The sequence below is a fragment of the Galeopterus variegatus genome, unplaced genomic scaffold (genome assembly GCF_000696425.1).
Source record: "Galeopterus variegatus unplaced genomic scaffold, G_variegatus-3.0.2 Scaffold7171, whole genome shotgun sequence".
NCBI lineage: Eukaryota > Metazoa > Chordata > Mammalia > Dermoptera > Cynocephalidae > Galeopterus > Galeopterus variegatus.
Window position 1 is genome coordinate 2093 of NW_007733282.1, and position 11023 is coordinate 13115.

At 41.0% G+C, this 11023-nt stretch overlaps 1 pseudogene; it reads left to right on the top strand.

Annotated features, from left to right (window-relative positions):
• Positions 1-7832: 7832 nt before the first annotated feature.
• On the top strand, positions 7833-9523 carry LOC103607144 (annotated as a pseudogene).
• The last annotated feature ends 1500 nt before the right edge of the window (positions 9524-11023 follow it).

Consider the following 11023-nt stretch of genomic DNA (forward strand, 5'->3'; position numbering starts at 1 on the left):
TTTTGGCAAAGATAGAGTGACTATTAAAAAGGATTGCATTTTAATTGAAAATTATAGTGCATTTATTATCAAATTCCAGTTCCTTTCCTTTTTCTGAGGTTTTGTAATCCATATTTAAACTGAATTGAATCTTAAATTATTTTAGTTTCATAAAAAACCAAAACCTCCCTCCTTCCACACCCTGAAGACTGGAACTGCATGACTTTAAACTACAACAGACCAGGTAAGGACAACCTTCATGCCTGCTGTTATATGGGGTCACTCAGAGATTCACCAGGACACCCGATGACATAGCCAGAGACATTCACATTGCAGACCAGAAAAATCCATTAGATTGCAACTGCCATCCTCCTTTCACCATCTAAAGATGCTTCAAACAAATGTAGAAATCTTGATTAGCTGCCCTCTAGACTCAAAAGCTAAGCTCATAATTTACTCCAAATATTAACCTTTATTTTTCTTTTGCTTTCATAGAATAATAACTTAAATTCCTTTTAAGTACTCCAAAATAGAAGTTTTTAGTACCTTAACAGCTTAATAAGGAGGAGCTTGTGCTCTTATTGATTTAGAAAAAAAAAATGTTTTTTATGTTAATCAATTAGAAATGGTTGCCCCGAATTTAAAGTCTTTTAAAGAACCATTATAGTCTCTCATCAGACAGGTGCTGCTCCTCCATTGACTCTCAGGCATGTCTCACTATATTGCATCTCACAAATATTGCGTTTTGTACAAATCAAAGTTTTGGAGCAACCCTGTGTCAAATAAGTGTATAGGCACCATTTTTTTTTTTTCAACACCGTGTGCTAACTTTGTGTCTCTGTATTACATTTTGGTAATTCTCACAATATGTTAAACTCTATTATTATTATATCTGTTATGGTGATCTGTGATCAGTGATCTTTGACATTACTATTGTAATTGTTTGGGGATACTACAAGCTGCACCCATATAAGACAGTGAATTTAATCAATAAATGTCGTGCGTGCGTCCTGACTGCTCTACTGGCTGGCCATTGCCCATCTGTCTCCCTCTCCTCAGGCCTCTCTACTCCTGAGCCGTGACAATGTTGACAGTAGGGCAATTAACAACCCTATACTGGCCTCTAAGTGTTCAAGTGAAAGGAAGAGTCACACTTCTCTCACTTTAAATCAAAAGCTAGAAATGGTTAAGCTTAGTGAGGAAGGCACGTCCAAAGCCAAGACAGGCTAAAAGCGAGGCTTCTTGTGCCAAGCGGCATCTTGTGCCAAGCGGTTAACCAAATTGTGAATACAAAGTGAAAGTTCCTGAAGGAAATTACAAGTGCTACTCCAGTGAAGACATGAATGATAAGAAAGTTAAACCGCCTTATTGCTGATATGAAGTTTTACTGGTCTGGATAGAAGATCAAACCAGCCAAAACAGTCCCATAAGCCAAAGCCTAATCTAGAGCAAGGCTCTACCTCTTTTCAATTCCATGAAGGCAGAGAGGTGCGGGTCTGCAAAAGAAAAGTCTGGAGCTAGCAGAAGCTGGTTCATGAGGTTTGAGGAAAGAAGCTGTCTCCATAACATAAATACAAGGTGAAGCAGCAAGTGCTGATGTACAAGCTGCAGCGAGTTATCCAGAAGATCCAGCTAATATAATTAATGAAGGCGGCTGCACTAAGTAACATATTTTTAATGTAGACAAAACAGCCTTATATTGGGAGAAGATGCCATCTAGGATTTTCACAGCCAGAGAGGAAGAGTCAATGCCTGGCTTCAAAGCTGCAAAGGACAAGCTGACTCTGCTGTTAGAGGCTAACGCAGCTTTAAGTTAAAGCCAATGCTCATTTATCATTCCAAAACTCCTAGGGCCCTTAAGAATTAGACTAAATCTATTCTGACTGTGCTCTATAAATGGAACAACAAAGCCCAGATGACAGCACATCTGTTTACAGCATGGCTTACTGAATATTTTAAGCCCACTGTTGAGAACTACTGCTCAGAAAGAAAATTTTCTTTCAAAATATAACTGCTCATTGAAAATGCACCTAGTCACCCGAGAGCTCTGATGGAGAGGTACAGGGAGGTTAATGCTGTTTTCATGACTGCTGACACAACATCCATTCTGTAGCCCATGGATCAAGGAGTAATTTCAACTTTTAAGTCTTATTTAAGAAATACACTTCAAAATGCTATAGCTGCTATAGACAGTGATTTCTTTGATGGATATGGGCAAAGTAAATTGAAAACCTTCTGAAGAGGATTCACCATTCTAAATGCCATTAAGAACATTCATGATACATGGAAGGAAGTAACAATATTAACATTAACAGGAGTTTGGAAAAAGTCGATTCCAACCCTCACGGATGATTTTGAGGGGTTCAAGATTTCAGTGGAAAAAGTAGGGATGTGGGGCAAGATGGCAGACTAGTGGTGCCCAGGGCATGTATCTTCCACAGAAAAGGATCAGAACAACTAAGAAACAGCTAAATATTGATGGGAGCATCTGTGGGAGAGTGTAGGGGCACAGCAGGAGACTAGTGAGATCCATACAGAGCACAAAAGCTCATGATGGCAGTATAGAGAGGAGAGAGAGGCACATGGCCTCAGCCACCATGGCTCTGACACTGAGATCAGCACAGGAGAAATTTTCCCTTGTGGTGAAAAAATAGTCACAGGACCCATACCAACCTCCATCCTTACCACAGAGGCCTGCAGATCTTTTTGCAGGAAAATCCCAGTACAAAGTGTGGGGAGCTACCTAGAATACATGCACTGCATCAGTCTAGAACTGTGCACTCCCTACTCCCCACTCCCCACTCTCATGACCCAAGATGATGTAAGATGGTGCCATTTTGAAACCAGAGCTGTTGCTGGGAGCATGCCCTGTCTTGGGGCCTTAAAGCTCTGCCCTCCTCTCAGTGCAAACACATGAGAGGCTACAACATCCTGATCCCAGCAGCTTGAAGTCTGGGCTAACAGTGGCTGTAACTGTAGTTCTGCAGTCTGGGAAGCCAACCCTAGACTTGCTGAACTGAGGCACCTCCACATACTTGGCCAGAAATCAAGGCACATGCACCTCAGGTGGACCACTTCCTACACCTCTCCCTGAACCCCAACCCCTGCTGCTGACTGAGTTGTGTGCACCTGAGCCCCCAACCTGGAAAAAGAGTTTATGAGTCTTTACCATAATGAATATGTCCTTGGGCTGGTAGAAATAAAGTACATCTGTGCCCTCCCACAGAAGAATCCAGGAAATTCCATCCAGAACAGTCCCACCTAGAGGACTTAACATTCCTAGAAGTAGCTGGACAGTCCCCCTCACTGCAGCCTGGTTGGTGGCCTTGCCAACAGTCCCAAACCTACTCTCTGCAAGCCTGCCTCACAGCCTTACCCAATTCCTGAGAAGTGGCTCAGCAGCCCTGTCCTTGTTAGACCAGCTTCTGGACCATGAAGAGAAGCACGACCTCTCATCAGGCCCCAAGAAGTGGCTTAGTGGAAGGGCCACCAGCAGACCCACACTCAATTAGCCAAGCCAAAGCTCACCCACAACCCTGGCCCAGAGGAACAGCTGAAACAGCTTGGCTGAAGTGCCCTTAGTGGGTCCACCCCTGGTCAGAAAAGCAGCATGGTGACCCTGCCACTGGAAAACCAGTCTTGGAGACCCTAATAGGCCATACACCTATACCTCCAGCCTGAGAATCAATCCAGAAACCACATCACCAGTGAGCTAGCTAACTCACAGGTGCATGTGCACTCCCTGGCCTATGAACCAACTCAGCAGTCCCTTCTATGGTAAATCTGTACCATGGCTTCTACAAACTTCCCAAGTATAGGTCACTGAGTCACTTGTAGCTATAGTGAAAGTGGATTGCAGCAGAAGAAACTATACAGAGTTTACACTACCACATTGATCCTGAACAAAGCCATTGCACTCTACCAATCAATACCCTATGACACATTTGCAGGTGAAAGTCTTTCATCATGCAAGCCACTCTACAAAACTCAAAGAGCTGACTGTTCTCCCAGATGCAGAGGTATCAATGCAGAGAAACAAGAAACATGAAAAAACAAGGTTATGTGGCACCACCATAAAACCAAAATAATGCTCCAGTAACTGATCTCAAAGAATTAGAGGTTGCCAGCTTGCTGGAAAAGGAATTTGAATTTATCATCTTAAGGAAGTTTGCTGAGATACAAGAGAATACAGGCTAATAATTCAACAAAACTAGAAAAAAAAAATCGTGATCTAAATGAGAAATTCACCAAAGAGAAAGATATTATTTAAAAGAAAAAACAGAAATCTTAGAATTGAAGAATTCACTGAATGAAATGAAAAATACACCTGAGAGTCTCAACAAAAGATTTGATTAAGCAGAAGAAAGAATATTTCTTATCTTGAAGACAGCAGTTTTGAAATAACACAAGATGACAAAAAATAAAAATAAAAAAAAAGAAGAAGAAGAAGAAGAAGAAAAAGTAATGAACAAAGCTTACAAGATCTATGGGACACTATTAAGAAAACAAATATTTATTTCTGGGCACTCTGTAAGGACAAGAAACCAAAAAAGATATTGAAAACCTATTTAATGAAATATCTGAAAACATCCCTAGTGTTGGAAAAGATATGAACATCCAACTCCAGGAAACTCAAAGGCCCTCAAATAGATTCAACCCAAACAGGTAATCTTCAAGACACACTGTAGTCAAACTATCCAAAGTTAAAGAAAAAGAGAGAATTCTAAAAACAGAAAGAGAGAAATGTCAGGTCAATTATAAGGGAATTCTCATTAGACTAACAGCAGACTTCTCAGCAGAAACCTTACAGGCCAAGGGAGAATGGGCTAATATACTCAAAGTAGTAATAGAAAAAAATTGCCAACCAAGAATATTATACCCAGCCAAACTATCCTTCAGAAATAAAGGAAAAATGAAATCTTTCTCAGACAAGCAAAAATTAAGGAAATTCATCACAACCAAAGTAACCTTATAAGACATGTTTAGGGGATTCCTACATCTAGAAGAGAAAGGACAATAGCAACCATCATCAAAACACCTGAAAATAAAAAAATTATTGGTAGAATAGATGAATGCACAAATTAGAAAGAGAAAAGATTTAATCAAACCTTATCAGTACAGAAAATCACCAAACTGCAAGTATAAATACTAAGAGAGGAGGAAAGGAGCACAGGATAAACAAATCAATCAGAAAATAACTAACAAAATGACAGGAGTAAGACCTCACATATCAATAATAATCATGAATGTAAACAAATTAAAAGCCCATGTATTAAAAGATATAGACTGTCTATGTATTGAAAGACATAGACTGGCTGATTGACTAAAAAAATGACCCATCCATATGCTGTCTACAAGAAACACACCTTAACTACAAAGACACACATATGCTGAAATTGATGGGATGGAAATAGATATTCCATGCAAGTGGAAAAGAAAAGTGAGCAGAAGCAGCTATACTTATATCAGATAAAACAATCTATAAATCAAATCTGCACTAAGAGCCAAAGATGGACACTATATAATGATAAAGGAATCAATACAGCAAGAGGACATAACAATTACAAATATATATGCACCCAACACCAGAGCACCCAGATATATAAAGCAAATATTATCAGATCTAAAGGAAGAGATAGACACCAACACAATAATAGTTGGGGATTTTAACACCTCACTGTCAGCACTGGACAGATCATCAAGACAGAAAACCAACAAGAAAACGTCAGATTTAAATGTTGCCGTAGACCAGATGAACCTAACAGTCGTATACAGAGCATTTAATCCAATAGCTGCTGAATACAAATTCTTTTCATTGGCACATGGAACATTCTCTATTGGCCATATGTTAGGCCACAAAATAAGTCTCAATAGTTTCAAAATTCAAAATCATATTAAGTATTTTTTCCGACCATAATAGAATAAAACTAGAAATCAATAACAAAAGGAACTTGTAAGACTGCAAATACGTGGATATTAAAGAACATGCTCTTAGACTGCCCAGGGGTCAAAGATGAGATTAAGACAGGAATAAAAAATTTTCTTGAAACTAATGAAGACAGAAACACAGCATATCAAAACCTATGGGATATAGCCAAGGTGGTATTAAGAGGAAAGTGTATAGCAATAAATGCTTACGTCCTGGGAATCAGGAGGATACTGAACATTGCCACTAACTGGCTCTTTTACTTTGGGTGAATTACTTCACCAACCTAGAGCTTAAGTTTATTATGTGAAAAATAAATAAAAATGAAGTCATTCAAAGGACACAATTGATGAACTAGTGAAAAGTAAGGACTCTAATCCTAATTAAGATTTCAGAAAAAGCTAGTTTTGGGGGGTTAAACTATATTAAAAATAATAAATGACTATATAAAAAAACCCCATAAAGATTTCAAATAAACAGCCTAACAATGCGCCTAAATGAACTGGGATAGCAAGAACAAACTAAACCCAAAATGAGTAGAAGAAAGAAATAATAAAAATCAGAGAAGAAATAAATGAAGTTGAGACTAAAAAATGACACAAAATATCAATCGAAGGAAAAGTTGGCTCTTTGAAAAGATAAACAAAACCAACAAACCAATAGCCAGACTAACCTAGAAAAAAGAGAAAAGACCCAAGTAAATAAAATTTGAAATACAAATGGAGACATTACAACCAATGCCATTGTATATGAAGGATCATCAGACTATTATAAGCAACTATGTGCCAATAGATATGAAAACCTAGAGGAAATGGATAAATTCCTGGGCACATATGACCAAACGAGACTGAACCAAGAAGAAATAGAAAACATAAATAGACCAATAACAAGTAACAATATCAAATCAATAATAAAAATTTTCCCAGCAAAGAAAAGCTCAGGACCAGATGCCTTCATTGCTGAATTTTACCAAACAGTTAAGAAGAACTAACACCAATACTTCTTAAATTATTTTTGAAAATTGAAGTGGATGGAACTCTTCCAAATGTATACCATGAAGCCAGCATTACTCTCTTACCAAAACCAGGCAAAGACACAACAGAAAAAGAAAACTACAGGCCAATAATCCTAATGAACACAGACACAAAAACCCTCAATAAAATATTAGCAAACCAAATCCAACAGCACATACATCATGATCAAGTGGGATTTATCTCAGGGATGCAAGAATGGTTCAACACACACAAATCAGTAAATGTAGTACATTACATCATCAGACTGAAAGAAAAAAATATGATCATATTGATAGATGCAGAAAAAGCATTTGATAAAGTTCAACATCACTTCATGATAAAGACTCTCAACAAATTAGATGTAGAAGGAAAATTTTTTAAAACAATAAAGGCTATATATGACAAACCCCACAGTTAACATCATACTGAATGAGGAAAAACTGAAAGCTTTCCCCCTAAGAATTGAAACAAGAAAAGGATGCTCACTCTCACCACTTCTACTGAACATAGTACTGGAAGTCCTAGCCGGAGCAATTATGGCAAGAGAAAGATATAAAAGGCATCCAGATTGGAAAGGAGGAAGTCAAGTTGTCCTTGTTTGCAGATGACATGATTTTATATAGAGACAAACTTAAAGACTCTACCAAAAAACTCCTAGACCTGATAAACAAATTCAGTAAAGTTGCAGGATACAAAATCAATATACAAAAATCAGTAGCATTTCTATACACCAATAACAAACTTGCAAAAAAAAAAAAAAAAAACAAATCAAGAAGACTGGCTATTGACCACTTACAATAGCTACTGAAAAAATAAAATACCTTGGAATAAATTTAACCAAGGAGTTGAAAGATCTCTACAATGAAAACTATAAAACCGATTAAAGAAATTAAAGAAGGCTCTGGTTCTCTCTCTCTCCGGAAGGTTCTGCTGATTCCTCCAGCTCTGGCTATCAGACCCTGCATCGCATCACCATGATGGGCCATCGTCCCATGCTCATGCTCAGCCAGAACACAAAGCGTGAATCTGGAAAAGTTCAATCTGGAAACATCAATGCTGCCAAGACTATTGCAGATATCATCTGAACATGTCTGAGACCCAAGTCTATGATGAAGATGCTTTTGGACCCGATAGGAGGCATTGTGATGACCAATGATGGCAATGGCGTTCTCCAAGAGAGTCAAGTCCAGCATCCAGCAGCCAAGTCCGTGATTGAAATTAGCTGGACCCAGGATGAAGAGGTTGGAGATGGGATCACATCAGTAATTATTCCTGCAGGGGAAATGCTGTCTGTGGCTGAGCACCTCCTAGAGCAGCAGGTGCATCTCACAGAGGTGGTCAATGCTTATTGCAAGGCATTGGATGATATGATCAGCACCCTAAAGAAAATCAGTACCCCTGTTGATATTAATAACCATGATATGGTGCTGAGCATCATCAACAGCTCCATCACTACCAAAGCAATCAGCCGGTGGTCCTCTTTAGCTTGCAGCATTGTCTTGGATGCTGTCAAAACAGTACAGTTCAAGGAGAATGGACATAAGGAAATTGACATCAAGAAATACGCAAGGGTGGAAAAGATAGCTGGGGGCATCATTGAAGACTCATGTGTCTCATGTGGAGTCATGATTAACAAGGATGTGACCCATCCGCGAATGTGGCGCTATATCAAGAACCCTTGAATTGTGCTGCTGGACTCTTCCCTGGAACACAAGAAAGGAGAAAGCCAGACTGACATTGAGATTACATGAGAGGAAGACTTCACCCGAATCTTCAAATGGAAGAAGAGTACATCCAGCAGCTCTGTGAAGACATTGTCCATCTGAAGCCTGTGGTCATCACAGAAAAAGGCATCTCAGATTTAGCTCAGCACTACCTCATGAGGGCCAATATCACAGCTATCTGCAGAGTCTAGAAGACAGACAATAATCACATTGCCCGAGCCTGTGGGGCCTGGATAGTCAGCCAACCAGAGGAACTGAGAGAAGATGATGTTGGAGCAGGAGCAGGCTTGCTGGAAATCAAGAAAATTGGAGATGAGTGCTTTACATTCATCACTGAGTGCAAAGACCCCAAGGCCTGCACCATTCTCCTCCGGAGAGCCAGCAAAGAGATTCTCTCAGAAGTAGAACTCAACCTCTAAGATGCCATGCAAGTGTGCCACAACGTTCTCCTGGACCCTCAGCTGGTGGCAGGGGGTGGGGCCTCTGAGATGGCTGTGGCCCATGCCTTGACAGAAAAATCCAAGGGCATGACTGGTGTGGAACAATGGCCTTATAGAGCTGTTGCCCAGGCCCTAGAGGTCATTCCTCATACCCTGATTCAGAACTGTGGGGCCAGCACCATCTGTCTACTTACCTCCCTTCAGGCCAAACACACCCAGGAGAACTGTGAGACCTGGGGCGTGAATGGTGAGACAGCTACTTTGGTGGATATGAAAGAACTGGGCATATGGGAGCCATTGGCTATGAAACTGCAAGCATATAAGACAGCAGTGGAGATGGCAGTGCTGCTGCTGTGGATTGATGACATCATCTCAGGCCACAAAAAGAAGGGTGACAAACAGAGCCGGCAAGGCAGGGCTCCTGATGCTGGCCAGGACTGAGTGGTGGGTATGACTTCAACACACAGAACCAGCAGAGTCTTCCCCATTCCTGATCCAGAGTGCCAGAGACATTGGACATCTTTGTTTGGAAGAGATCAGGTTGTTGGAAGGGATAAGGCAGCACCTAGTCCATTTCTGTCCCAGCTCAGTTTTCAAAAGGCACTGACATATAATTCTTCTCTATTGTAAGCTTTCCATTTAGTTTCCTTCCGATGATTAACTCTAAGTCATTTGGAAAAAAAAGAAGAAATTAAAGAAGACACAGAAAAATGGAAAGACATCCCATGCTCATGGATTGAAGGAACAAATATTGTCAAAATGACCATACTACCTAAAGTGGTCTACAGATTCAGTGCAATCTCCATCAAACAACCAATGACATACTTCACAGAAATAGAAAAAACAAATTCAAAAAAAATTTTTTTTTCAAAAAAACAAGGTACTAAAAATAGCCAAAACAATCCTGAGCAAAAAGAACAAATCAGGGGTCATCACACTCCCTGACTGCAAAATGTACTACAAGATTTTGACCACATTCCTTATGGAAGTTGTCTGTGAGTGCCTCCATGTCCTGGGTACTGGTGTGCTCAATAGTTCCTTGCTGAAGTGAGTGACACTGGGTTGGGTCATCAAAGTTGTGAGTGAGATCTTGAACTCTTGCAGAAGTGCCTGGGTGCCCTGTCACTCTTTGGCTGAGGTGGGTGACCCTGAGCAGCATCACTGGAACCCCAGCTAGTGACCTGGGACCTTCATAGGTGCTCTGGGGTGATCTGAAGGTCTTCAGCTTAAAAGGACAAACCTGGGTGGGGTTCCTGGGGGTTGGGACTAGGACCTTAAGCTTTGAGGGGGATAATGGGGTTGTCAGCAGCCCTTTAGCTAGAATGAGAACTTAATGGTGTCACGGGGGCTCTGGGATGAGATTTGTATCCCTAGGGGAGGCATTGAGGTACTTTGTAGCTTCACTGGGGAAGTGGGAAACACTGAGTGGGGTCACCGGATTTATGTGCGGGGCCCTGTACTCTCAGGAGGGACCCCGGGATGGTCTGTAACACCGCTGTTGAAGTGGAGTACTCTGGGTGGGGTGTTAGCAGTTTTGGATGGGACCCTTCACCCACAAGAGGGATGTTGGAGGCCTCTATAGCTATTCAGCTGGAGTTGCCACTCTCGACAAGACTGCTGCAGTTGTGGACGGGCCCCTCCAACCCTAAGAGGATTACTGGGACACTCTAGATCAGCTCAGCTGGGTGGGATACCCTACATGAGGTTGCTGGGGCTGTTAGTAGGCTGCCATGCCCCAATAGAGATGCCAGATCCTTCTGAAACGCCCTTGCTGGGGCAGGCAGCCCTTGGCTGGCTCATTGGTGCTGCAGGCAAGTGTCTGTGCCTGAGAGAGGTGTATGAGTCCTCCACTAACTCTTTTGGCTGCATGAAATGCAAGGGCATCTCAGCAAAGAATGTTGGTTGCCAGCACTGTCTAGATGCCCTGATTAGGTGGTTTTT